Source organism: Pogona vitticeps, chromosome 1 (genome assembly GCF_051106095.1).
Source record: "Pogona vitticeps strain Pit_001003342236 chromosome 1, PviZW2.1, whole genome shotgun sequence".
Taxonomy (NCBI): Eukaryota; Metazoa; Chordata; class Lepidosauria; order Squamata; family Agamidae; genus Pogona; species Pogona vitticeps.
The window spans coordinates 142,033,570-142,059,847 of NC_135783.1; the positions used below are offsets into that span (position 1 = coordinate 142,033,570).

The 26,278-nt window shown below is 45.1% G+C and overlaps 2 long non-coding RNA genes across 2 annotated transcripts in view; one reads left to right on the plus strand and one right to left on the minus strand.

The window, feature by feature from the left end:
* Nucleotides 1–16,152, plus strand: LOC110074262 (uncharacterized). Its single transcript, XR_012087832.2, has 4 exons — nucleotides 1–238; nucleotides 11,225–11,331; nucleotides 12,897–12,991; nucleotides 15,945–16,152. It is a non-coding gene; the product is annotated as an uncharacterized LOC110074262 (long non-coding RNA).
* LOC144587590 (uncharacterized) overlaps nucleotides 10,600–26,278 on the minus strand; it is a 20,942-nt gene continuing 5,263 nt past the window's right edge. The window contains exon 2 of the long non-coding RNA XR_013542742.1: nucleotides 10,600–13,083. This is a non-coding gene — a long non-coding RNA (uncharacterized LOC144587590). The remainder of the gene's footprint in view (nucleotides 13,084–26,278) is intronic.

Genomic DNA, 26,278 nt, shown 5'->3' on the forward strand with positions numbered 1-26,278 from the left:
TTCCCCTTCGCCTTCTTGCCTCTTAGCAATGCTGTGATCTGCCCTGTGGAAATAATGCCAGAGACGGTTTCAGTTTGCTTGCTTGCTTACTTGCTTCTTTATGATACCCAACCCTTTGAAAACATACACCCCCACATATCAAGGAAACTTGGGTGATTGCCCACCAGTGCTCTCTTCTGGCAGAAGAAAGAAAACTTACTTGTCAGTGCCTCAGGCTTAGAACATTTCACAATGCAAGGTGAGTCAGCCATAAAGCCAAAACCAAATCCAGAACAGTTTGCAATGCAGCTAGAGCTTTCAGTTCATATTGCCAGAATGTAATTTGCCAGAAGCTCTTACACCTCTTACCCCACTCAGCCACGGTGATAAATTATGGCACTTAAGTTGTTATGCCTCAAGGGGAGAAATGTATGAAACTGCCTTTTGACTTTTGGAGAGCATTAATATCCGATGGTGGTCCATCACCACTGTTGTGTGGGGCATTATCCTCTAATCTGAAACCAGAAGAGTTCTGTGCTTTATAATACTCCCTATATGTGATTACTGGATTGACAATAGAGGTACGGAAAAATTCTTTTTTATTTAAAAACGACTCTCAGAATCTTCAGCCATCAGGGTTTGATGATTAATAAAAAGCCTGTCAGCACAGGTGGCTGGCCCGATTACCTCCCACCCCCAGAATCCACCAGTTCTCTTACAGTATGGTGTGCGGCACATGTGGTCAGTGTCGCTATTTGTGTGCCAGTTGTGCAGCCCTGCCTGCCTGGCCATTCCAGCAAGGAGTTGGGAGGACGAATCTCCCCGCTCAGCCACAGATTGGCTGGGTGAGCTCAGAGACAGGGCTGCAGCACCCATGAATGGCATGCTGAAGATGACCCTGGCCACACGGTGCTATAAGTGGGCAGGTGAGTTCTGGGGGCAGGAGGTAATTGGGGCTGGCCACCTGAGCTGGCGGGCTTCGTATTTGTCTACAGGGTCATTGCCCGTGCGACTTGGGGAATTTCAGATGTTGTGGTTTTCAAATGTACACCCTAAGCTCTGATTGGCACACATCGCCAGCAGAGGCGGGACAAGATGGGAAGTTATGAAGTGGTAGAATGGACTCTACTGCTTTGGATTAAAAACCAAAGGGGAGACATTCATTGTTTTAAACTCCCTGCTCCCAGGCGTATCCCAGAATTCCTCAGGTAGAATTCTGAGTGTTCCAGTCCACAGACCCACACCTCCAGATGCCTTCATTTCACTCAACTGGAAAAAGACCTAGTGCTCCAAGCCACCATCAGATTCAAGGCCTTCATTTCCTGCCGTGATGCTTCCTGGGATGAACCTTCTGCAAAGCTTCTTGAGTGTGGCAGCGTTGCTGCTCTTTAGGCTCCATAGAAAATGCCTCTGCAAAAATTACCACACCCAGGAAGCACCGTAGCAGATTTCTCCCAGAAAGCATTGTGGCAGGAAATGAAGGGCTAGAATACAGTGTAGCCTGTGGACTAGTCCTTTTTCCAAGTGAATGAAAGGAATGTATCTGCAGGTGTGGGTCTGTTACCTAGAATCTCCAGAATTCTGCCAGAGGAGTGATTATAGAATTCTGGGAGTTGGAGTCCAAACAAAGAAACAAAAAGAGGGCATTCTTGTGTGTGTGTGTGTTTTTTCAATATTTCCTCATATTTTTATAAGCCTGTTTGCCAGTAATTAACATGCCAAGGAACTGTGTAGTCTGCTGTCTCACTCTCTGCTATATTACTTCTTCAGAGAAAGCTACCTGCACCTACATTTTGAATGCCATAGTTCGTCTGTCGTATTACCTCAGGATCAGTCCAAGAGATGTTTACTCTTTCTACCCGAGAACACTCAAGACCTATAGCTCTTTCCTCCTAAGAGCTCAAGATAACACATGTTCTTTTCTCCTCATTTTACCCTAACGACAAACCTGTGAGAATGGCTAACTGGTCGTGGCAAGCCCACGCTCACCCAATGCGTCCTGGCTGAATGAGGATCTGAACTCATCTTTCTCCTGCCTTAACTGAACACTTTACTAGTAGTGAGCATCTTGTAGCCCTTCCCAGATATTGCTGGACTGCAACTCACATCAGTCCTAGTCCATGCTGACATTGGTGGGAGACACACACTCAAAAAAATGCTGGGCTGCAAAGTGGCCAACTCTACTTCAGGTTGTTACATACAGCACTGATGTTACCTGTCTGTCATGGGTTTGGAGGGAAAGTTCCAGCCTATGGGGAGTGGAAGGCGGGACATCAGGAGGAGGGGCTGTACTGTATATATATGTGGAGCGGGTGTGGGAGAAGTTGGAGGAGAAGCTGAGAGAAGAAGCTTGAGTGGGAGTCTGTGTGTCAGACAGGGTACTACTGTGTGTCAGTCAGTACCAACCTGATAGGTTCAGGTGTCTGTATGGTTAGCCAGAACTGATAGGTTCAGGGTCTGTGCTTCAAGTTAAGTGTTCTGTGTGAACCAAACTGTGTGTATGTATGAGTGAGACAAAGCCACGTTACTATATCTTATTCACCTGATCATTTTATTTTCCCTGTGTGTTGTTTTAAATAAACCTTATTCCTTTATTTGTTAAAAATCCATCCCTGGTCTGTGTGACTTCTTATAGGGAATGGTTGGTGGCAGCTTAGTTAACTGTGGCATATCCCAGTAGGTCTGGGTTTGTCACATTGATTGGTGTCCAGCGTGTGGGATACGACTGGTCCAGTTGTCCAGCGGTCCAGCAAAGCCTTGGCAAGTGTGCCCAGAGCAAGGGGGGTCTAGTCAGGGACAATCTGAGAGCGCGTAGGTAATCTTCTAGGTGTGCCTCACGGGGAGGTGCACTAGTAGAAGAACGTGTAACCTCAGATTGGGGGCTAGATTAGGGAGCTCTGAGGCAGCCTGTTTTGGCGGGAAAAGGCTGAGGCAAAACTGTGAAATAGCAGTGAGCTAGCTTGTCTGCTGAGAGGCCTAGCAGAGGGGGGTGGACTCCGGCTGGCTACAGTTGCAAGTTAGTGCTGAAGAACAGCAGCAATCTATAGAGAAAGCTGGTTCTGAGGCAAAAGAAAAAAAAAAGTGGTCGCTTTATTTTGAGGCTTGACTTTTGAAAGCAGCCTGTTCTGGGGGGGGGATTATGCCCTTGACTCGAAGCCAAATGGCAGAAATGGGTGAAGTGAAAGACCCACAGGTGGACCAAGGTTCTGAGGATGAATTTGGCTCAGTGCAGGATGAGAGCACGGGAGAACAGAACCCAGAACTCAGAAAAATACTCCTAGCCCAACAGCATGAACTGAGGGTGAGGGAAATGGAGGAAGTGAGAGAACCACAGGGAGACCTAAGAAACTTTAAGTTATCTCTAGAACATGAATTCAGAATGAAAGAACTAGAGAAGGAGGAACAAATTGAACAGCTTAAAATAAGAGGAAGAGAAAGAGCTGAAATCAGGCAGAGGCAGATGCCAAGGAAAGGGGAATGGCCATGAGGATAAAAGAGATGGAACTGAAACACAGAATTAGAATGGCACAATTAGAATTAACATTCCTCAATAAGAGAAATAACAATTTATCAGTTGAAGAAATTTCGGAAAGAGAAAAGTATGAGGCTCAGGCCAGACAAAGTGAGCAAGATCTTGAAAAATATAATCAGCAAAAAGACATTAAATTAAAGGAAATCAGAGATAAGACTGAAGAAAAAGTAAAAGAGATAAAAGCTAGGGCTGAGGAAGAAATTTTACAGATCAGGGCTGAGTTTGAGGCTAAGCGAAAGGAGCTGGATTTGAGAATAAAAGGGAAGAAATTGCAGCAAGGGGGAGGGGCCCATGGTGAAGGGAAGCCCTCAGACATGAAACCAAGACCTCAGATTTTGGAGGGAAAACCAAAACAAGATGAGAAAGACTCAAAATATAGCAGAAAATGTTATTTCTGTCAGGGAAAGGGCCATCTAATCTCAGAGTGTGAGAAATTAAAGCAGCTAAAAGGAATTGTGCCTCAGGATTCGAGTGGAACCAAGCCAAAAGCTGTGTTCTGTGTCCAGAAAGAGCAAGGCTCATTGTCACTGAGGGAGCCTGTTGCCATGGCTACTCAATCTGGAACAGCTACATCTGCTGATCAGGCTGAGGAAAATGGTCCTCTTGTGGAGGTCAAGCGATGCTTGCTCGTGAGAACAGATTCTCAGTTGTTTGAAACAGCAGGGGTGGACGTAGGAATACTTGACCATCAGTATAGGGGGCTGCGGGACACTTGTTCCCAGGTGACCCTGTGCCATCCAGATATTATTCCTAGGGAGTATGTAATCCCAAATGAGAGCATGAAGGTGGCAGGGATTGAGGGGCAGGTAATCTCACTGCCAGTCGCAGAGGTACCTGTGAACTTTCAAGGCTGGAGGGGAGTTTGGCGGCTAGCAATTTCATCGACTCTGCCAGCAGCCGTGCTCGTGGGAAATGACCTGGCTGAACATGTGAAACGGGTGATAGTGATTACACGTTCACAAGCCACCACGGGGACAGTTCAAGGGGGTAATGATGAGCCAGAGACGGAAGCAGAGGGGAGTTCAGAAGCTGTGGTGGAAACCTTAACCACAGACAGCAGATTGGACAGGAGCAAAAGGCAGACGCCACTCTCCAAAAGTGTTTTGAACAGGTGACTGACGCCCAGCTAACACCTGAAACCCCAGTGAGATTTCTGGAGAAAAAGGGGATTTTATATAGAGAGACCCTGAGGAATATCTCAAAAGGGGGAGATGGGATCCGAAGTCAGCTGGTGGTACCTGAAAAGTATCGCCCCATGATCTTACAAAGGGGGCACTCTGACATGTTTGCTGCACACTTAGGGGTGAACAAAACACAGCAGAGAATCACACAGAATTTTTACTGGCCTGACATAGGGAAGCAGATCAGGGAGTTCTGTAAACAATGTGATGTGTGTCAAAGGCAGGGGAATAGCCGCGACAGGACCAAAGCAAAGTTGTGCCCTTTGCCTGTGATTGACACTCCGTTCAAATGCATAGGGGTGGATATTGTGGGACCTTTGCCCAAGGCCACAAAGAGGGGGAACAGGTTTATTCTCACCATTGTGGACCATGCCACGAGGTACCCTGAAGCCATACCCTTGACTAACATTGAAACTGACACAGTGGCAGATGCCTTGGTGGGGTATATGTCCAGGATGGGATTTGCCTCAGAAATAATCACAGATTTGGGAGCATCGTTCACATCAAAGCTCATGAAACGCTTATGGCAAATCTGTGGAATTAAGCACAAGGAAACCACTGCCTATCATCCTGAAAGTAATGGGTTAACTGAGAAGTTCAATGGGACTCTAATGCGCATGATTAGGGCTTACTTGGCAGAGAATCCAAACAATTGGGACCAGAAGCTGCAATCCCTTTTGTTCGCTTATCGATCAGTGCCACAAGCCAGTACCGGGTTCAGTCCATTTGAACTTTTATTTGGGAGAAGGGTGAAAGGGCCCCTTGATTTGATCAAACGAAATTGGGAGCAGATCACCCAGGATGACCCACAAGACGTTGTGACATACATAGACTCTTTAAGGATTGACCTAAAGAGAAACCTAGAGCTAGCAGCAGAGACCCTGCAAGCTCAAAAGGTCAGAAAGAAAGTTTGGGATGACCAGGAAGCCGGAGAGAGGCACTTTAACCCAGGGGAGGGAGTGCTTTGGCCTAGGCCTTGCAAAGAGAACAAGTGTCAGCTGGGTAGCCCAGAAATAAAATACTTGGGTCACATGGTAGGGGGAGGAGTGATAGAACCCCTAGAGGCCAAAATAGAAGCAGTTCGTGATTGGCCCAGACCCAACACCAAGAAAAAGGTCAAATCATTTCTTGGGTTGGTGGGCTACTACAGAAAGTTCATCCCGAGGTTTAGCGAGATTGCGGCTCCGCTGACCGATCTGACGAGGAAGAAGGCTGATGACCGCATCCCGTGGACCAGCGACTGTGAGGCGGCGTTCCAGAGGTTGAAGGAGGCGCTCGTCCAGTATCCAGTGCTGCGTGCTCCAGACTTCGACCGGGAGTTCATCATCTACACCGATGCGTCTAACAGCGGGGTAGGAGCAGTTCTTTGCCAGGAGGATGAGAATGGTGACCAGCATCCAGTGTCCTACCTGAGTAGGAGACTCCAGAAAGGTGAGAGACATTTGGCAACCGTGGAGAAGGAGTGCCTGGCAATAGTCTACGCGATCCAGAAGGCCAAGCCTTACATCTGGGGAAGACATTTTATTCTGTGCACTGACCATTCACCACTGCAATGGTTAAAGACAATGAAAACCCACAATAGTAAACTTATGAGGTGGGCTTTAAACTTGCAAGACTATGACTTTGAAGTGAAGGTGGTCAGAGGATCAGTGAACTGTGTTGCTGACGCCTTGTCAAGAAGACCTGAAGAATGAAGACGGCGAAAGAAACATGGACTATGTATATATGTTGGTGACCAACGGTTAAATGTACCTGTTTTTTTTTTTAATTTGGTTTGTATGAATAAAGGTAACTTGATGTAATGTATATGGTAAATGTTTAAATGCCTAATTGATATGGTTAACTTAGAATGTAAGTATAAGTAAGTATGGTATTGTATGTTATTATATAACTGTTTTGTGTGTTTTATCCAGGTTGTTTTTTGGGGAAAAGCACGTTAGCTTTCCCCCTACAAAACAACTTATAAAGAGGGGAGGTGTTACATACAGCACTGATGTTACCTGTCTGTCATGGGTTTGGAGGGAAAGTTCCAGCCTATGGGGAGTGGAAGGCGGGACATCAGGAGGAGGGGCTGTACTGTATATATATGTGGAGCGTGTGTGGGAGAAGCTGGAGGAGAAGGTGAGAGAAGAAGCTTGAGTGGGAGTCTGTGTGTCAGACAGGGTACTACTTTGTGTCAGTCAGTACCAACCTGATAGGTTCAGGTGTCTGTATGGTTAGCCAGAACTGATAGGTTCAGGGTCTGTGCTTCAAGTTAAGTGTTCTGTGTGAACCAAACTGTGTGTATGTATGAGTGAGACAAAGCCACGTTACTATATCTTATTCACCTGATCATTTTATTTTCCCTGTGTGTTGTTTTAAATAAACCTTATTCCTTTATTTGTTAAAAATCCATCCCTGGTCTGTGTGACTTCTTATAGGGAATGGTTGGTGGCAGCTTAGTTAACTGTGGCATATCCCAGTAGGTCTGGGTTTGTCACACAGGTCATCATAACTTCTTAGAATTTGAGAAGGAGCGCGAGAAACCTGAACATGTCAGCAAAGACAACAGAAGATGCATAATCACTATAAGTGTCAGTGACACGCAATACTCAGACTGCCTAGATGAGTGGCCATTTAAGAAACAGGCAAAATACGTTCTGAGCCTAGTTAAAATGAAGCAACTATTTTAAAGTTCCCTATGCAGTGCTTGTAATTCTGATGGAAGAGATACCTGCATCCACTACATTGGTTGCACCTAGAGATGGGCATGAACCAGACCATGAACCAGAAAAATTAACGAATTGGGCTGATTTGTGGTTCATTTTGTGTACCAGTTTAGAGATCTTCCCTTCCCACTGTCCCTGTCGCCCTCCTACCTGGTCCTGCTTCCACCACCTCCTCTTTCTCCACCACCATCCTCAGAGGCAGTAGGCCCAGCCCCCCTACCCGGAGCCAGGCCTGCTGCTTCTGTTCGGTAGCTTGTCGATCAGCTGGGCAGTGGACACATGGGCAAAAGCAGGAGGCCTCCCGGGCTCTGGGAAGGGAGGCCTGGGCCTGTTGCCTTGGAGGATAGTGGCAGTGGTAGGACCATGTAGGGAGGCAAAGGGGGCAATGGGAAGGGGGCAGGTGGGTGGCATAGGGCAAGAACAAGTAGGTTCCCCCCCCCAGGCACAAACCACAAAAACGAATTGCTAACTAGTTTTTTTTTGGGGGGGGTAGTTTGTGGCAGTTCATGGTTAGTCCCAAACCAGCCTGACTCATCATTTTTCCGGTTTGTGCCCATCTCTAGTTGCATTATGTGTGAAGCCTGTGGAGCAGAGGAGACAGGTCTGTGTATGTGTTTCTAAAGGACATATGGAAGAGCAATCAATATCTACGTGGGAACTGATAGAAACAGACAAATATTAGGTAGGCAAGAGTTTTAACCTTCTGTTCTGCTGCTTGGTATTATTGGGGAGAGAGAGAGAGAGAGAGAGCACGTGCTATTGGGCAGATGTTTCATGGTAACAAATGAAAAAATTCTGCAATGAACGCTTTGTTCCCGGCGTGGTTTAACATTTAAAGGCCTTTTGGGCCATTTTACTCTAAAAGGAACAAGAGGAACATACAGTCAGTCCTCAGCTACAAGCAAGGGAAAACACGTAAGTCAAGAGGGAAAGGAAATAGTCTAAACATGAATCAGGAAGTGAGGCAACAACTCAGTGGCTGCCAAAACGTCTGTCCTGTAGTTGTCAGTAAGGAGGCAGACTTTCAGAATGAAGGATATCAGAAAGTGGTTCAGTGGCTGGGACAGGTTTCCTCCTCTGGCCACCCAAAGGTGCAGATTACCCCATTTCTGACCGCAGAAGCCACACACATCCAGAATTCCTTAGCGACCATGATAGGGGATTCTGGGTAAACTCTACTAACCACATAATACAGATCCAGGGGAGAGGGGGACCCTTTCTTTTCTATTCTTTTTTTCAGCAGAAGTGGTGAAATGTGCTTTGCAGCTTATAGGCCGCCAAGGCTCACATCCCATGCAGCCCATATGCTGTATAGAGAATTGTGTTAGAGCCTTATCTGGGCTTGGGGCTCTCCAACAGCAGGGTCCCTCCCCCTGACAAGCCCTATACTGCTACAACAGCTAGGGCTTAGACAATAAGAAGCTATGATGCTGGGGCTCCATAACCTCTCATGCTCCAGATGGCAAAACAGGACCATGTGCCTGAACCCACTGGCTCTTTGATCAATCTCCACCCTTCACCCCTGGAACGCTGGTGTATGGACATTGTGCAAGCACAACACATAAACAGACCTCTTCCTGGCCAGGTGAGCTCTTATGCTAGGTGAGAAGAGGTAGAGAAGGAGATCCAGACTCCAGAAGGTCTACTAAAAACCATTTCATTCAGGTCCAGCATCAAGCAGCCCACCCACCCACTGGCCCCTTTCAAAGCAAGTGTGTAGCCATTTCCTCCTGTGTGTTTGCACGTAGTGGGGCACCAACAAAGTTGGCAGCAGTTTTAATTGTAGCACTATTAAAACAAGTGAAATACTTGTTAGAAATTGGAGATTTTCCTGATTCCAGCACAATTTCAGTGACAGTGGACAGAGCACCCATTCCTAATCTAAGATTACCAAACCTTTTTTTAAAATCTAAAGAACATGATTTGACACGTGTGTGTGTGTGTGTGTGTGTGTGTGTGTGTGTGTGTGTGTGTGTGTAAGTGTAAATTGGCCACTATAAGACATAAGGGTTTTTTGTGCTTTAAAATGTCTCTCTGTTTGTCTCTTTCTCTCTATCACTGTGCAAAACAGCGAGTGAGCACGCCTTTATTTAGAAAACATATTGTAGGTGTCCCCAAGGTTCAGGTCTATATATGTTCAGCACTGTTCTTTAGGAAAGTATACAATGATTTTAAAAGCAAATATCTAGATCAGCTCTCTCCCTAGCACCACCACCAATCCTGATTTGAATCCTCTTCTCAGGTCCTCTGATGAGTGGTGACAAAGACTACATCTCTCTAGCTGGCATGTTGTTCCAGCCACTCTCACCACCCCTTTGTAGAAGACATGATTTTTATTCAAAGGCAAGCTGAGAAGTGGTTTATTATACAACATTAGGGCCTCACAGATTGCATTCTCTCTCTATGATGGAGTGACCCTTGTAAGAATTTTAAATATATACCTGCTAACCAAGGTACCACAGTAGCTAGCGGATTTGGGAAATTATTGTCTAGAAAGGTAACTTTTCTGGTTTGACAATATCTGGAGATTCTCTACTCTTGCCATAGAGAGCTGTGCAAATCTAAGAAGGCCTGGTGACGAATTCCTCAGCGGTACTTTTTGAAATAGAACAAATCCCCTCTCAGTGAACAGAGAAGACAGGGGAGGGGAATAGAAATGCAGCACAGAAAGATGACCTGAGAATTTCCAGGACAAGCCAAACACCAACAGCTCTTCCTATTACTGTATCTCTGCATCCTGTGCTGGGGTTTTCTGAGACAGACTGAGCCACAACACGTCATAACGCCATTTGGTCTTTCTTGGCTGGGCAGCCCTGACATTTATAAACAGGATTGAGAAGCTTTGTTCCAACACCTGCGGAGTGGGAAATACTTTCTGGTCCAGCTGTTTGCGATGTTTTCACGAGTAACAAGGGAAACCAGTGTCTGTGGCGTCTGTCCCAAACTGCTTCCTGGAAATCTGAGTGTGTGCTTGTTACTCCCAAGCAAACAAACCTTTCATAACTGGAGCCACGTCTTCATCCCAGGACGTTGCCGTTTGCAGTGGAGGTTGCTGTTTGATGTTCTTGCTTAGGAGGCTACAAACATTTCCTGTTTTCCCCTCTCTCCCCGAAGATAATAAACAGAGAGGAAGATACTTACTGTTATGCGTAGGTTTCTTTTCTAAAAATGAGGCTACTGGAATGCATACGGAGGGATGTGCGTTGAAACCATAGGAGGCCCTGCTCAAAGTTTATTGCCTGAGGTAGAACAGAAAACTCTGCCCTTCACCCATGCAAACCAAGATGCAAAATGCTCAAATCCGGCCAAGTTCTTCTGGCATATGAGATGAAAAATTCCATCAACACTTTCCTCCATTGTTGGTAATAAAACATAGCAGTAACTACTTAAATAATAAACAATTTCCTCTCCTCGCATGCTTCTCCAAATCTATGGCCTAAGGCCACTGCTCCCTTCTGCCAAAGGACAGAACCAACCCTGGATTAGAAGCCTAACATTTGAACTGAGATGCATCATATTTGGATGACAATGAATAATGAAAAACACTTTGCACATGCTTCTTTATCATTGGTGTGCACATTCCAAGGGTTAAACTCTCGAGCTGAAAATAGAATCTTGCACTGAACCCCGGTGATCCATATCTGAAAACAGAATCTGCTTTTATTCCTTTTTAGTCTGTCAGTTGGGAAGCCATTTGTTTTTGTAAGATAAAATAATGGCATGAATTAAGGAGGTTGAGATTTCAAGTTTATCCACAGATCAAACTAAACGGAGATGGCAGCAATTCCAAATTCCATGTGCTTTTTTTCTAATTTTATTTTAAGGAAGTGAATAAAGAACAGATGGACTGGGAATGTTCTCATAGCCTGGAAGGAAACTGGTGATCTGATGGAAACCTAACAGATGCAGAAGTGATAAAACAAAAACTAAGGTATCTTTACTCACTTGGTAATTAAATTTGTTAATTAAATTTAAAGGACATTTCTGGCTCTAAGAACTCTTAAATTATGGCTTTTGTTGTTAGGGGGCAGAATTCAGGAAAGTTACTTTTTTGGATTACACCTAGCTGGGGGATTTTGAGATCTGTAATCTCAAAAAAGGAACATCTCCAAAATCTGGTTTAGGTATGCAATTTTGACAGATATTTGGCTAGGAAGTTCATTTTTGTTGAATTAATTTGGGCTAGTCTTGGGGTAAATACACATAAACACTGCTAACAAGAAATGCAATAAAAAGCCCCGACCAACAAGTAACATATGTATTATTCTGTGTATTATTTTTGTCTATTTTGTGCCGAACAGAAGTGGCATTGCCATCTTGAATATCTCAGAAAATTTAATTAGGGACAGAGAGAAACTTTGCTTGTCATGTTACTCCCTTCCAGGATGGCTAGGAGATTCAGCTGCGGACAGTTATTCAAATGGTCCTTTAAGACAAAGGAAAGCAAAGAAAAATTCAAGTGTTTCAATAAGTGATGCAGCACCTCGGTGATGGTCTGCTACAGTCTAAAATAAATTTTCACTTCCCCTGCTCCTCTGCGGAGAAACAGAGGAAATCTTCAATTTGCCAGTATCCTGAAGTGGCTTGCTTATTAAACTATGACGCTGGAAATTCCAATCAGAAGGAGCCTTGACAGCCAGAAGGCTCGCTTTTGGTCCATCTCAGAGACCACAGTAACTGAAAATGGACTTACAGCAATCCTACCCACACCAAAAAAGCACATTAGAAAGTGGGTAGGGACACTCTGGGGACAATTTGGTTTGCTCCAGCAATTATATCATGTGATCACCAGTAAAGGAGCAAACCAACCCTATAGAACCTTCACTCAGATTTATACTGTAATCTAAAAAAGACATGAAACAAAAGGAAAAGGGGTGAGGAGGGGAAAAGAAAATAAAAAAATCAGGTATGTATCTGGCTGTAATGATGTGACAGAAAATAAGGCAACAGTCAATGCTTGCAAACATGTTTTTAACAATCAGTGTACTTCAGTTTCTTGTAACAGTTATAGGTGCAAGTACAGCCGTTTGCATAGTACTTCATTTGTATGTGAAAACATTAAAGATCCGAAAAACCTGCTTCCATCCGAAACACAATTTCCTGCTGCTGCTGCTGCGGCATGATTATTGGTGCATGCCATAGGGAGACTTCTGCGTGCTGATGCAAAAATTCCTCAGTCTGGTCAATTATAGCTGATACACAAGGGCATCAGCTTAGACCAGGATCTTCCATGAAAAAGCCCCAGGGTTCCTAAGCAATTGATGTTAAGCTGCCCTTGTAAAGCTGGGGGAGTCCTCTGCTGAGATCAAAGAGGCAGCGATACAGAAGGTCAAGGCGTAGGCCCTGGGAGTCCTTTATTCTCTCTCTCCCTCCCTTCCCTTTCCCTCACTTGGAAGCCTTGTCTGTCTCTCATGACTTTGAAGTTCTGACACAACTTAGGCTTTTCTGATCATAGGCGGCTGGTTGCTATAACCCTGCCTTTCTTTGCTTTGACAGATAATGTGAACAAGGAAGAAGGCAGCTCAGCAGTGCTCCATGGAGGGGGCAAAACGTCCTTCCCGGAAATATTGGGCTGCATCCAGGCACTATCGGTGGGCATCTGTGTGTGACATCTCTTGCCTTGAGCTTGACATCTCTGTTACAACAAGCATCACAGGCAGTTGAATTTCCTTTTAGTTCATTTCTGGAAAGAAAAAAAAAGAGTTTATCAACATTTTGCATAAGTCTTCATATTCAGGATGAAAAGAACTTGAAATTCAGAACTTCTGAATGTGTGTGTGTGCGTGCATGAAACAACACAAACATGGGCATGTTTATCCATATTGCCCGGGTTTTGAATTTTCCAGTCTTAAAAGAGTTTAAGCTCTATTCAAACCTGTTAGTGCCACCTCTTTTCCCCCCCTATCTCTCAGGGTCTCTCACATAGGCACACATATCTCCACACTGGGAATAAATGTAACCATTGAATTTGACAGGTGCAAATGGGAGAGAACTTTGTTTTGTCATTTTGGAAGTATCTACCGAGGTTTGCAGGTTTCTGTATAACTGCTGTAGTAATAGCTTTAGGTTTAAACATGTAAACTCAAAAGAAATCAGGTGGTCTGTTTCCTATCACTTGCTTGGTAGCTCAGTGACTTGGAGAACCTGTCTGTAGAGCCAGGAGTCAAGAGGAAAATCCTTCACTGTACCTCCTGGGATAAAAACCAGCCTATGTGACTTTGGGCAAGCTAGATGGCCCCAAGGCACTCCCAGCCATGCCAGGATTTGGTGAGTGCAGAATATCCAGTATTCTATTAGCATTCAGTAGCAAATCCTGCAGCCTCAAACATATTGGGATGAACATTAAGAATAGCAACACTCAGATATTCTCCTGCTCTCCCACCCCTGGTGTATACGAGTGTGAGAGAGATCAGGTGACCATAGGTTACCTCCGAAAGGCCTGTGGCTTGGTTCTGGTCTCACTCTATGTCTTGCATCTCTGTCAGTTCGGAAAAACACAGCAAAGACCGACTCACACCTGGTAAGAGTGGAAAGTGTTGGAAACAAGAGGGGCCCTAATCAATGTGCAGAGAATCTTTGCCTACAGGAGTCCTCACCAGATGTTCCAGGAACCTCAGTGGGAAATGCCCTCCTGTCTCTCACTGGCTGCTGCTGAAAAAAAAAATCCCACACTAATTCCCATACCCATCCGTAAAGGAAGCAGAGAAAATAATGCTCTTGTTATTCCCTCAGCAGAAAGTGTAACATAGGTATGATGAAACGCTGCATCTTCTGCTGCCTGGACTACCCTCTTTCCCTAAAAATAAGCCCTAACCTGAAAATATGCCCTAGTATGATTTTTCAGGATGCTCGTAATATAAGTCCTACCCCCAAAATAAGTCCCAGTTAAGTGAAATTCCACCCTCCACCATTATGCAGCAACCAGAAGAAGATGACATGGCTGTATTTGAATAAACGTAGATTGTTGTACATGAAAAAAATAAAGCATCCCCTGAAAATAACTCCTAATGCATTTTTGGAGCAAAATTAATATAACACCCTGTCTTATTTTCAGGGAAACACGGTAGTTCACTGCACGGAGGGCAAGTATAGAAAAACTCCACCCCACCAGCAGCCCTTTTCTGGCTCAATGGCTGAGCATGTAAGTGTATACACATACAAGTGCATGCACATGTGCAGGGGGTCACAAGGTTCAGCTCTGCTGCCTCATCAAAAGCTGAGTAGTGGAATATAAGCTAGGGCAGGTTTGACTACTAGGCTAATAAGATTTAAAAGTCCAACCTCAAAGACAGACGTCAAGTCTGCCATCTGAGGACCAACCTAGCTAAAAACGAAGGGCTGGTCATCAGGAGGATGGTCAACAGATGGCAGCTTGGCCACTGAACTATATTGGAATAGTTGTTGTGGGTTTTTCGGGCTTCTTGGCCGTGTTCTGAAAGTTGTTCTTCCTGACGTTTCACCAGTCTCTGTGGCCGGCATCTTCAGAGGACAGCAACCTGTGCTCTGGTATATTGGAATACTTGTGATATGTGCCTTGGTGGAGGAACCATCCTCATCCATTAAATCACACATCTTCAAGGTTAAACCATCTCTCCCTCCCCCCCTCTCCCTCTCCTTTTACCCCCCCTCTCTATTTGATGTTACATAGTTTTTGAAGTCCAGATTGCCTCCATAAGCACATTGTACCTGAAGCAGGCCGCCCTGTCACTTTAGCCTAATTCTGCCATTGCACCTCATAGCTAGGCAAAATGGTATCATCTTTCCCTGGATTGCAAACATCTGAGAGCCTTCCCTTTTCAAGCTCTGTAATGTGGGTGGTCTGCAGCAGATGCTGCTTTGAAGGGAAAAAGTAAAGGAGGGAGACATCGGCACCTGAGCCTGTTCTGTTCAGTGACAGGTTGTTGGCAGCAGTGTGTTTGCCTGAGGAATAACAGCCCCTTCTCCCCTCTGCTATAGGGACTGTATGAATGCAGGAGCCATTAGGACAGTTTCACCAGGATGCTCAGGTTCTGGGCAGACGGTTTGGATTAAACTCTCAGAATCATGGATATGACAGTTGTACAAGCAAAGTAAATGGGCAACTGGGTGCTACAAATCCCTAAGCATGGCTTTCTTGGTTTGCCAGCCAACAATGTTTTGGCACTTAAGGCACACGTCATACATAGGTAGCGATTAGAAAAGGGAAACCCTTAACTGTTGAAAGTTTCTACTTCGTAGAAGGAAATTTGCAAATTAGCTTGCCTGGTCTCCAGGACTTAAGCATGAGATCCCTTTGAAGTCTAATTTCTCAACTGGAAAGATGGCCTCAGTCACGATAACATGCTCTGAGCTCTAATCATGGGCTATCTATAACATTTGAGTTTGCCTTTAATTTCAGAAAATTTGATCCAGTTCAGACTTGGAAGAAAGGAAAGACGTTGAACGATTCTCGTTTCTTGCCCACCCGAAGATATCAAGTTCCTCAACAAAATGAATAAATTCTTGAATAAGTCATATATGTTGTCCTGGCCAGACTGACAATTTCTTTTTCTTTCTTTCTTTCAGAATTGGACTGAAACTGCAAGGATGCTGACAGACAAGAAGATATACCAAAGGACATTTTGCAATGGTCCACTTCAAACTGGGAGCCAGTTCAGGGTTTGTGATGAGGTAGAATAAGACAGTGTTTTGTGTGTATTGACCTGTTCTTTTTTTGGGGAGGAAGATGCTCAATACACTTCCTATAAGATAAATTTCAAAATGTACTAAATAATGCACTAAATCTTTGCTTATTTCTTATCAAGTAACACTAAATTGTTAACTTAAAGTTGCAAACCTATATGGTCCCAGAAACATACCAAGGGTTGACATGAAGGAGAGGACCTCCTTCTTCAGGTCTTTGACAAAGCTCGGGCCACAGTATGGGAGTACTGTACTGCCCCACCACCACTTGGTTGGAACCTCCAACCTCAGAGAGAAGCAAAAAAGGTACATTTGATGCTCTGGATCCAGAAACAGAGAGTGAGTGAGTGAGTGAGTGAGTGAGTGAGTGAGTGAGTGAGTGAGTGAGTGAGTGAGTGAGTGAGTGAGTGAGTGAGTGAGTGAGTGAGTGAGTGAGTGAGTGAGTGAGTGAGTGAATGAGTGAATGAGTGACAGAGACCGAGAGAGAGATGAAAATGGCAATGATATTGAAATAGCAAAATTAAGCATTCTGAATTTGTTTGGAGGGAAAGTTGTGTGACAGCAAATTAACAGTAACAAGCTAGGCAAGCCTGCCCATATGTTCCAAGACAGCAGTCCTCTTATTTGCTGAGTTATGACTCATTTGGGGGTGGGGAGGGTCCCATAGAATGGCCTTGTTTAGGCAGCCTCCAGCTGCCAGTTGCCACAGTGCAGGTCAGAGCAACCTTTTATTTGCTCTGCACTTGACGTCATTCCTGTCCTCTGTAGCTCTGCAGGCCCAGAACTGGTCAATGATCAACCTGGTTCCATCTCCTCAGATGAACTTATCTGACTGTAGAGAAGGTATTTCTTCTTAAAACATGTACCAGCTCAGATCCTTCCTGTACACCACTTGAAAATTCTTTCTGCCAGTGTCCTTATATTATGGACAGCTGATCAGGGAGGGCATTTGCTGGTATTTCCCCTCCCCCAATCAATAAGTGCTGAGGATGCACAACAAAGCAGACAGGGAGGGATCTGTGTGGATTCAAGCATGTGATTTCTAACATAATGTCAAAATCAATTAGAAACAAACAAAAGGTAAAGGTAAAGGTTCCCCTTGACATTTTTAGTCCAGTCGTGTCCGACTCTAGGGGGCGGTGTTCATCCCCTTTTCAAGCTGTACAGCCAGCGCTTGTCCGAAGACAGTTTCCGTTGTCACGTGGCCAGCATGACTAGGGAACGCCGTTTTACCTTCCCACCGAGGTGGTCCCTATTTATCTACTCACATTTGCATGCTTTCGAACTGCTAGGTTGGCGAGGAGCTGGGACAAAGCGACAGGCGCTTACTCCGTCGCGTGGATTCAATCTTACGACTGCTTGGTCTTCTGACCCTGCAGCACACAGGCTTCTGCGGTTTAGCTCACAGGGCCACCACATACCTCAGAAACAAACAAAAGCCAGCTACAAAATACTTTCAATAAGTAAAGAAATATTAAAAGCTTTACAGTACAGTGGTGCCTCAACTTACAAACTTAATTGGTTCTGGAACTCCGTTAGTAACTCAAAATGGTCGTAAGTCGAAGCACCATTTCCCATAGGAATGCACTGAAATGCAATTAATCCATTCCATCCAAAGGAAAAAAATCACCAAAAAAATCACCAAAAAACCCCACTGCAAGACCCATCAGAAACGTGATTAATCCATTCCGGCCAAGGGCGGGGGGGGGGGGAAGAAAAGCAAACAAACTGTGCAAGACCCTTCAGAAATGCAAAAAAAGCAAAGCAAAGAGCAAGTAAACCCTGCAAGACCCATTGGAAATGGGGAAAAAACCCAAAAAGCAAACAAATCCCCCAAGACCCATCACAGCATAAAAACATAATCCCACCACCCACCCCAAAACCATGCTGCAAAACCCACCCAGAACAGTTTTAAAAAATCACTTACCAGGCAGTCCGAAGCTTCCTCCGATCACACTCGCTCTAACCCAGGGGTCATCAACCCACAGTCCGTGGCCCACTGCTGGTCTGCGGACTGGCTGGAACTGGGCCACGGACACGGATCTCCTCCCCCACTGCTTGGGGGGGCATGTCACCCTTGTAGGTGGGCGTGTCTAACTTGCTTGTGGTAACCGTTCCCCCAATGCCCCTTGTGCAGTAGCCTGCATGGGAAGTGCCAATGGCCAGCCATGGGGCTCAGCGCCGCCCCACCCAGGGCAAGCGGATGGGCAGGAGCACGTGCCAACGATCCTACTGCTTCCTGCCTGGCCAACCCTTCCCGGTGAGCCTGGTGCACCCCGCCCCATTGCCCTGGGACCCCTGGCAGAGCGGGAAGAGGAGGCGAGAGGGAAACCCCATGTTGTGACAGGCCCGATCCTGCGCCCGCCTCCCATTCCGCGCCATTGCCTCCCCTCCTCCCCTCCCCTCTCCCCAGGCGGCCCTTCCACCCGCAGGTCGAGCCATGCCGGCCCTTCTCGGAGAGAGCCCAGCTCAGGCGGGGAGGGACAGCAGCGGCAGCAGGACCCCCCTTTCAGAGCTTGGAGGTGGCTGGAGGCTGGTAGCGCTGGCCTCTCGGGACCTTGGCTGGGCAAGAGGCCGCCTGGGCAGACAGGAAGGGCAGCCAAGGGCACAGATTGGCAGGGTGTCCTCGCTGCTGAGGGAGGGGGTGGCAGCGGCAGCATCCGGGGCCCCGACAGCTCCTCGGGCACAACACCAGGTCTTAATTAGTGGTTGGGGGGTGGGGACAAAGTAATATGTTTGATTCATAGCTATCCTCCAACAACTTACTGCATAACAAGTACTCCCACGCACAGACGTCCCCCCACACCCCCATTCACAGATGCCAGTGGCAGCAGCCCCCCCACCCCGGTCCTTGGAAGAATGGCCTTCGACAAAACCGGTCCCTGGCAATAAAAAGGTTGGGGACCACTGCTCAAACCGTTGGGGCGAAAGAAGCAGCCTCTTCACCTACCAATGGTTAGCAATTTGAATTCCCCGCCTTTTCCCCCTGCCTTTTTTTGGTTGTAACTGAAAGCTTCTGACGCAATTCGAAGCAAAATTTTGCAGCCGGAGCTGATCATAACTTAAAATGGTCGTACGTCCGGACGTTTGTAAGTCGAGGCACTACTGTAACTGGTTTGTGGCCTTTCCTTTCAGGTGTGTTATCAAGAGTACCAAAAAGCCTTCTTATGGGCATTCTGACAGAAAGGGTATATTTAAGCGTGCAGGCCTAACTTATGTGTGGCTAGTCGTTAAGCAAATCGCACTGTGTTCAGTGGTGGTTACTCCCAGGCAATTGCACATACCCAATTACTTCAGGATAATCTCCAATATAAAGATATTAATTGTGAGTAGGCATATACTGTAAGACCCCCATATCTGCCAGGATAGTTTCCAAGGATGTCTAAAACTGTGGACAGTAGAGAACTTATTCAAGAGAACAAGAGAAAGAAAAAGGGTGAAGAGGAACTGCTGGATAACTCAGGGGTTTAGGGATCTGGCTGTGGCGCCAGAGGTTGGGGGTTCCCCCACTGTATGTCCGTGAGAGGGGCTGAATGCAGTGATCCACAAATTCTTCCATCTGCAATTATGATGATGATGATGATGATGATGATGATGAAGAAGAAGAAGAAGAAGAAGAAGAAGAAGAAGAAGAAGAAGAAGAAGAAAAGTATGCATACACACTGCGGTGTGTGTATGTGTGTGTGTGTGGACTGTGGACTGTGTTGCACCGGGGGGCGACTGCAGACAACTGAGACTGTGGACACCAGCTCCACAGATATGGGGGTCCTATTGTACAGGCTTGCACAGTAAGAACCACACTCAGCATGTTGGGCTTGGCAAAAGTGCATCGGTGCCACTCTCACCAAACCAGTCAGTCCAGAATTTAAAGCCCTACAGCGTGCACCATCAACTGGGGACTAAGACTGAGCTTATAACAGGTTTTCATCAGCTGAGAAAGCAACCCGTTCTTTCCTTGGCAGATTGTATTGTAATATATTCTTCCTTTCTACAGAACTAACGTGTAGGCCCAAATTCCTCCCTCACTTCTTTCTATTATTTATTCTTCAGATGCTTCTGTTCCTTAAGCATCTCTAGATGAAAGTGCTCTCGCGTCTATGGAGCTCAGCCAGACAATGAAAATCTTGCAGAAATGTCTGATGTTTTACGGCCAACCACATAGCAGCCCGGCGATGCACGTCTTGGAAGTGATCCTTGGCTTTGATCAGGGAAGCCCAGCTCCCATTCCCTGCCAGTCTCTCAAATCAAGTCAGCCTTCCCTAGCCTGGGTTCCCTTGTGATACCTGAGGCTGCTACTCCCTCTAATTCTTCACCATTAGTCATGGTGGTTGGAATTGATGGGAGTGGATGTCCCAGACAATTGGAGGACCACTGGGTTGCCTTCAGCATTCTTGTCTGCTCACCTTCCTCCGTGGTTGTTGTGAGAAAGAAATGGGAGTTGGGGAAAGAAACATGGATACCTTACCTTGGAAATGATGTCTGAGGAATAAACAAATGAACCAGATGTTTGCTGCAAGACTAAAGCAAGAGGGGGCGTGGGTCCTATTAAGGAAGGTCTGATGGTCCATCTCAACAGGCAAATTTCAGGGTGTTGCTAAAAGGTAGGCAATTCCAAGTGCTACTGTCTCTTTCTCCATAGTCCACAAGGCTCCCCCACTTTAGAAAGTGACAGGCCCACATCCTTATATCCTTGTCTTGCAAGAATCATTCCCTTCCTTCTTCCAACACATTCCTTAAAATGTTCAGCTTGCCTCAGACTCTCCAAAACATCCCTCTAAAACTTCCCCCTACAAGTCAGCATTATTATCTTTCTACCCCCAAAGTTATCTCTTATTTTCTTTTTTTCCCCATCCATCATCATCATCATCATCTTATTATTATTTATTATTTATTATTTATTATTATTTATTTATTTATTTATTTATTTATTTATTATTATTATTATTATTATTATTATTATTATTATTATTATTATTATTATTATTATTATTATTATTATTATTATTATTATTAACCTCTACGGGAGTTGGCATTTTCTGTCCTATCCTACACTAAAATGTAACGCCCCACTTCTGGAAGCCAGGAAAATATTTTATGCAGTGGTCTGGATTCCTTAATCTGTTGCTCTCGAGATGTGTCGGAATAGAACTCTCATCACCCCGGTGTTTGACCATGGAGACGGAGGATGCCATGGTCCACCACACCTGATGAACAAGCAAGTTGGGGAAGGCTGTATTAAAAGTGAATGAAAACCCAGCTGCTTTCACTGTCTGCACTAGGGTTCATGTCATTATGTACGATGGTGTTGCTACCTTGAAAGGTTTTCCTAATGACAAATGGCAGCATGATTCCAGTGTGCAGTGCCTTCTTGCCCTTAAATGTTCAAAGACTTTCAAGAGCAAAAACATGCCTTGGCTAAAGAAGGTTCTCATCTTGAGATCTGATTACAAGCATTAAAGCTATCAGGTCACCTCCAACCTATGGGGGACCTTATGAATGAGCCACCTCAAAAAGGCACCTACATTAACTGCCCTGCCCTGGCAAATTCAAGGCTGTAACTTTCTTTATTGAGCCAATCCGACCAGCACTGTCTGAACCCAAAACTGGCAGAGGAAGAAGATACAGAGAAGTCTGCATGATGAGTCCGTTGTAGATTCTAATTGCGCCCCATTTTCTCCACTCAAGTACAATCCAGTGGAATCATGCAGTGGCCTAGACTGCAGCTGGTAAGTAGCTTCCAGTGTAATGAAGTCAATGTGGAAAGGACAAAGGAAAGAGATAGTATACTGTGTTTTAAAACTTCTATATTTGCATTAGTGTTTTGGTTTTAATAGTCTTTGTTTTATTTAATTTTATTGTATGCCACCATTCTTTCACAAATGCGTCCCATTCTTGGAAGAAAGGAGGAAAATGAATGAATGAATGAATGAATGAATGAATGAATGAATGAATGAATGAATGGCATTATTTTCCTGAATGGGAGGCCACAGCTCAAAAAGAATGGTTACATTGCATTTTTGTTCAACAGCCTGTGGTTGTGCGTAAGAGTGCAAGGGAGAGATTGTGTACGACAGACAATGGGAGCTGTTCATGCTACCAGCTCTCATATGCCTTAGAGTAGACTTACCCAATTGCATATCCCCAGACTTGCAAATGCTACAGATGATGGAAGCTGTAGTCCAACAAGGCTGGGAAAAGTTGCTTGAAATAATATAAGGTAGCAACAAAGCAGTTTAATATGAGATAGGCCAGGATACAACTAGCCTTACAATATAATGCTAAACAGCTGCACATTATTTAGGAAGGAGACCAGAAATATGTATTTACCTTCTTACTGGCTTAAACAAGTTTCCAGGCATGGGTGCATAGAATCCAAGGTATTCCATGCACACCCTTGACTTTATTGTAGATAAACTATCTACACAAATCAAAAAGCAACCCAGGGAGTTCATCAAAAATCACTGGTTTGGTGGGTCAGGTCAGGTCAGGTTTGTCAAAACTGAGGAACCAAAACAAACCGAAACAATGAAATTTTAAAGCTATTTAATGAACTTCCTGGTTCATTTTCCACCCTGGCCCCACAGCCTACCCTTCGCCCCCTTCCCACTACCCCCATTGCCTCCCTACCTTGTTCTGCCTCATCTTCCTCTTCCTCCTGCTTCACTACTGTCATCTTCACAGACAGTGGCCTGGCTTCCCCTCTGGGAGCTGGGCCTACTGTCTCTGCACATGCGCCCGCCTATCAGTTAACAGGCATGGGCATGCGCAGAGACAGTGGCCTAACTTCTGTAAGCCATGCCTACTATCTCTGCATGTGTGTTGGGGTCCCTGTTGATTAGGGAGATCAGTGGAGAACAACATTCCCTGTCAGCTGCGCAGCCATGCAGTGCTGGATCGGGATCTCCATTTGCTTCTCGTTGCAGCCAGAATGCTAATGGAGGAGGAGGAGATAGCAGGACCAGATAGGGAAGTGACGGGGCAGTGAGAAGGGGGCAGATGCCCGGCAGAGAGAGGGGGGTTTGTTTCCCCTCCTTCCAGGCATGAATTTAAAAAAAAAAAAAAAAAAAAAAAAAAAAAAAAACAACAACAACAACAACAACAACAACAACAACAACAACAACAACAAACCGATTCATGGTTGCTGTTTCTTAAACGTTCAGAAAGTTCATGGTTCATAGGTAGCCATGAACCACAATTTTGCTGATTTGTGTCCATCTCTACGATAAACCACTGCAATCAAACTAATTTTCTGAATCACCATCCAGTGGCAACTAGCGCATAACTAAAGAACACTTTAGGTTTCAGTTAATCTTTAATATTTTTTTCAGCTCTTCAAATTTTATGGTAAAATTTACCTTTATAAGCATAAGAGTTTTCCCTTGTTAAAGAGGAAAAAATTACACAGGCACTTGAGCACCATACTCCCCACCCCACGCAGAGGTAGCCTGCAGAGGATGGGGGGGTATGCATGAAGAGTTTTCACAAAGAACAGGACATCAGCCGCAGCCAGAACTTGGTTGAACACTTACCTAGCATCCTCCTAGCCTACTGGCTAGGGAATTTGGGGAACTTAGATCCCTCCAAATTTAATTATTTCAAGCGCCAATCACAACTGACGTCAGTGTTCAGAGAACATAGTAGAAATGAAATTGCATCCAAACTAAAGATTATACAGCAGTTACAAGGAACGGCCTCCAGACCGTTGCATTCCAAGAAGGGCCAAATTGCTTGAATGTCCATGCAGAGATGCCATTTAAAACGGAACAATGGCCTTGAAATTGATTTTCTTCATGGATTTTGTAGTAATACTGTTAGATGATAAATGCTGAGAACGCTGGTGCCTTCGGTGATGCCCAGCATTGCAATGGCAGAAAGCAGCTCAGAGTACAGAAGTTTCCCTTTCCTTTGTCCCCTGTCTACACACCAAAACCCAGAGGTCTGGAATGGTGGCTGCAAAAAGACATACCAAACACTGCGAAGTCTGCTTTATTGGGCTGCAATCACCCCAAATCACACGGAGGAATCATCTACCTCTCGCTCAAGGTCCCTACTTTGGGAAGTTCTTCCATTGGAGCTTTGTAAGGTGAAACCCACATAGTAACCCCTAAAATTTCAGTGGGTGACCTGGCAACTCTGGAGGGTGGTGTGGCGGGGGGGGGGGGAGGGGAGGAAGGGAGCAAGACCTGCTGCTGTGCTTTTCCCTTTGCCCGTAAAAAAACATTCTACACCATGCTTGTCTCTTTTGTAATCTCCCAAAGCCAAATTCTGCCATCTCCGGCTGCCCATTGAAGTTGGAGAAGTATTTCGGTTCACTTCCAGTTTTTTTGTTGTCCCCCTGGAGCTGCAAAAACAAGGAGATTGGCCAGTCCCCAGGAAGACAAAATGGCGGCTCTGTGTAGATGAGCCACGTTTGGCTTGGTGGATCGTTTGTTGCGCAGGCTTGCACTAAACTGAGAGCATCTACAGTGGGGTCTCGACTTACGAACGGCTCGACATACGAACATTTCGACTTACGAACCGCTCTCATAGGAATATATGGACTCGACTTGCGAACATAGATTCGAGTTACGAACTCTTTTTTCCCCTTTTTTTAAAAGCTAAGTCATCTTAGGTTAAAAGAAAAAAAAGAAACAAACTATCCCCCTCTAGTGGCAGAAGGCAGAATAGCAGCTTCCCATTAGTTTCTATGGACGAAAAGAGCAGATATGGATTAAATGGTTTTCAATGCATTCCTATGGGAAATGAAGATTCGACTTAAGAACTTTTCGACCTGAGAACTGCCTTCCAATACGGATTAAGTTCGTAAGTCGAGACCCCACTGTACACTGGCACATTTTAAGGGATAGGGAGAGCAGGAAGAGTTTTATGAGCAAATTGGAGCTTTCATCTGAACACTGAAATGCTGGAATCACTGAGGCCTCTGTAGGAATCCTGTGGGACAGGAAACAGGTTCATTATTATGCTAAGAAGCCACTGCCTTGCACTCAATCTGAAGCACTCCTGAATGTATCTGAGATGAGGGCAGGTCATTTGCTATTACATTCTGTACTCTCAGAAACCCCCAGCATCTTGACACACACAAGGAGATGTATACAGGCTCATAAGAATAATCTGTAACTTTGTTCATTAGGATGATCCATGGGCTAATGGCTCAGCAGCAATCCCCTTTATGATGTTATACTTCAGCCATAAACAGCATTCTTGGCAGCAGCGATCATTCAGAAGAAGGGAGGCAGCAGAGGGTGGAAGTCAATTTTTTTTCCTCTGAGCCATAAAGCCTCCTCTTGTCATGCAAGAACTTCTGATACTTCCCAGACCACTTGACCTTTCATGTCCCAGGAGGAAGCAACAACAAAAATCTGTCTTTGTTATAATACCCAGACCTGAGCTACAAATAACTGAAATATCAAAGCAGTTTGAACTAAATCAGCAGGTTAGTGTAAGCAAGTATAAAAGGGTGCATGCTAGGCCTAAAACAAAAGAGGATTCAAATTAAAAACCCCAGTTTCACATGTGCAGTGGATGACACCTGAACTAGCAACAAGAGAAAGATGTTCGGATTGTGATGGATAGATTGCTCAAAATGATAGTGTGTCCTCGAAGCGGGAAACAGAAAATCCATGGTATGTGGGCATAATTAGAAAAGTAAGTGAAGATAAAAGAGCTCGTATTGACTGTATACAAGCCCTGTGGTGAACCACATGTGGTAAGGCTGGGCACAGTTTTTGGGCACTGTAATAGCGAAAGGATATCAGAGCTAGAAAAACTGAAGGAACAAGCAACCAAAATGATGAAGGACCCAGCCTAACTTCCATATGAGGAAAGGTTACCCTCTTTGGTGTTCTGGTGTTTTGCTTAGAAAAAAAATGACTAGAAGGAGATTGAAGAGAAGTTAAAAAAAGTTTTATGCAGTGTGAAGACCATGAGTGACTAGAATTCAGGATCATCCCCTATAGCTGAATGATGACAGACAGAACACAGCATTGAGTCCTTCAAAGGAAATATTTCTTCATACAGCACACAGTCACAAAACGAAATATGTGCCCCCAAGATATTGTGATGTCTACCTGCTTGGATGACTTTAAAAAAGAGGCTGAGACAAAATCATGGAAGGCAAGGGGCTCCAAGGCCTACTCATCATAACAGCTGTATATCCCCCTCTGGTATCAGAAGCAGTAGGCCTCTGAAATGCAGTGCAGTACTTGTTGGAGAAGATG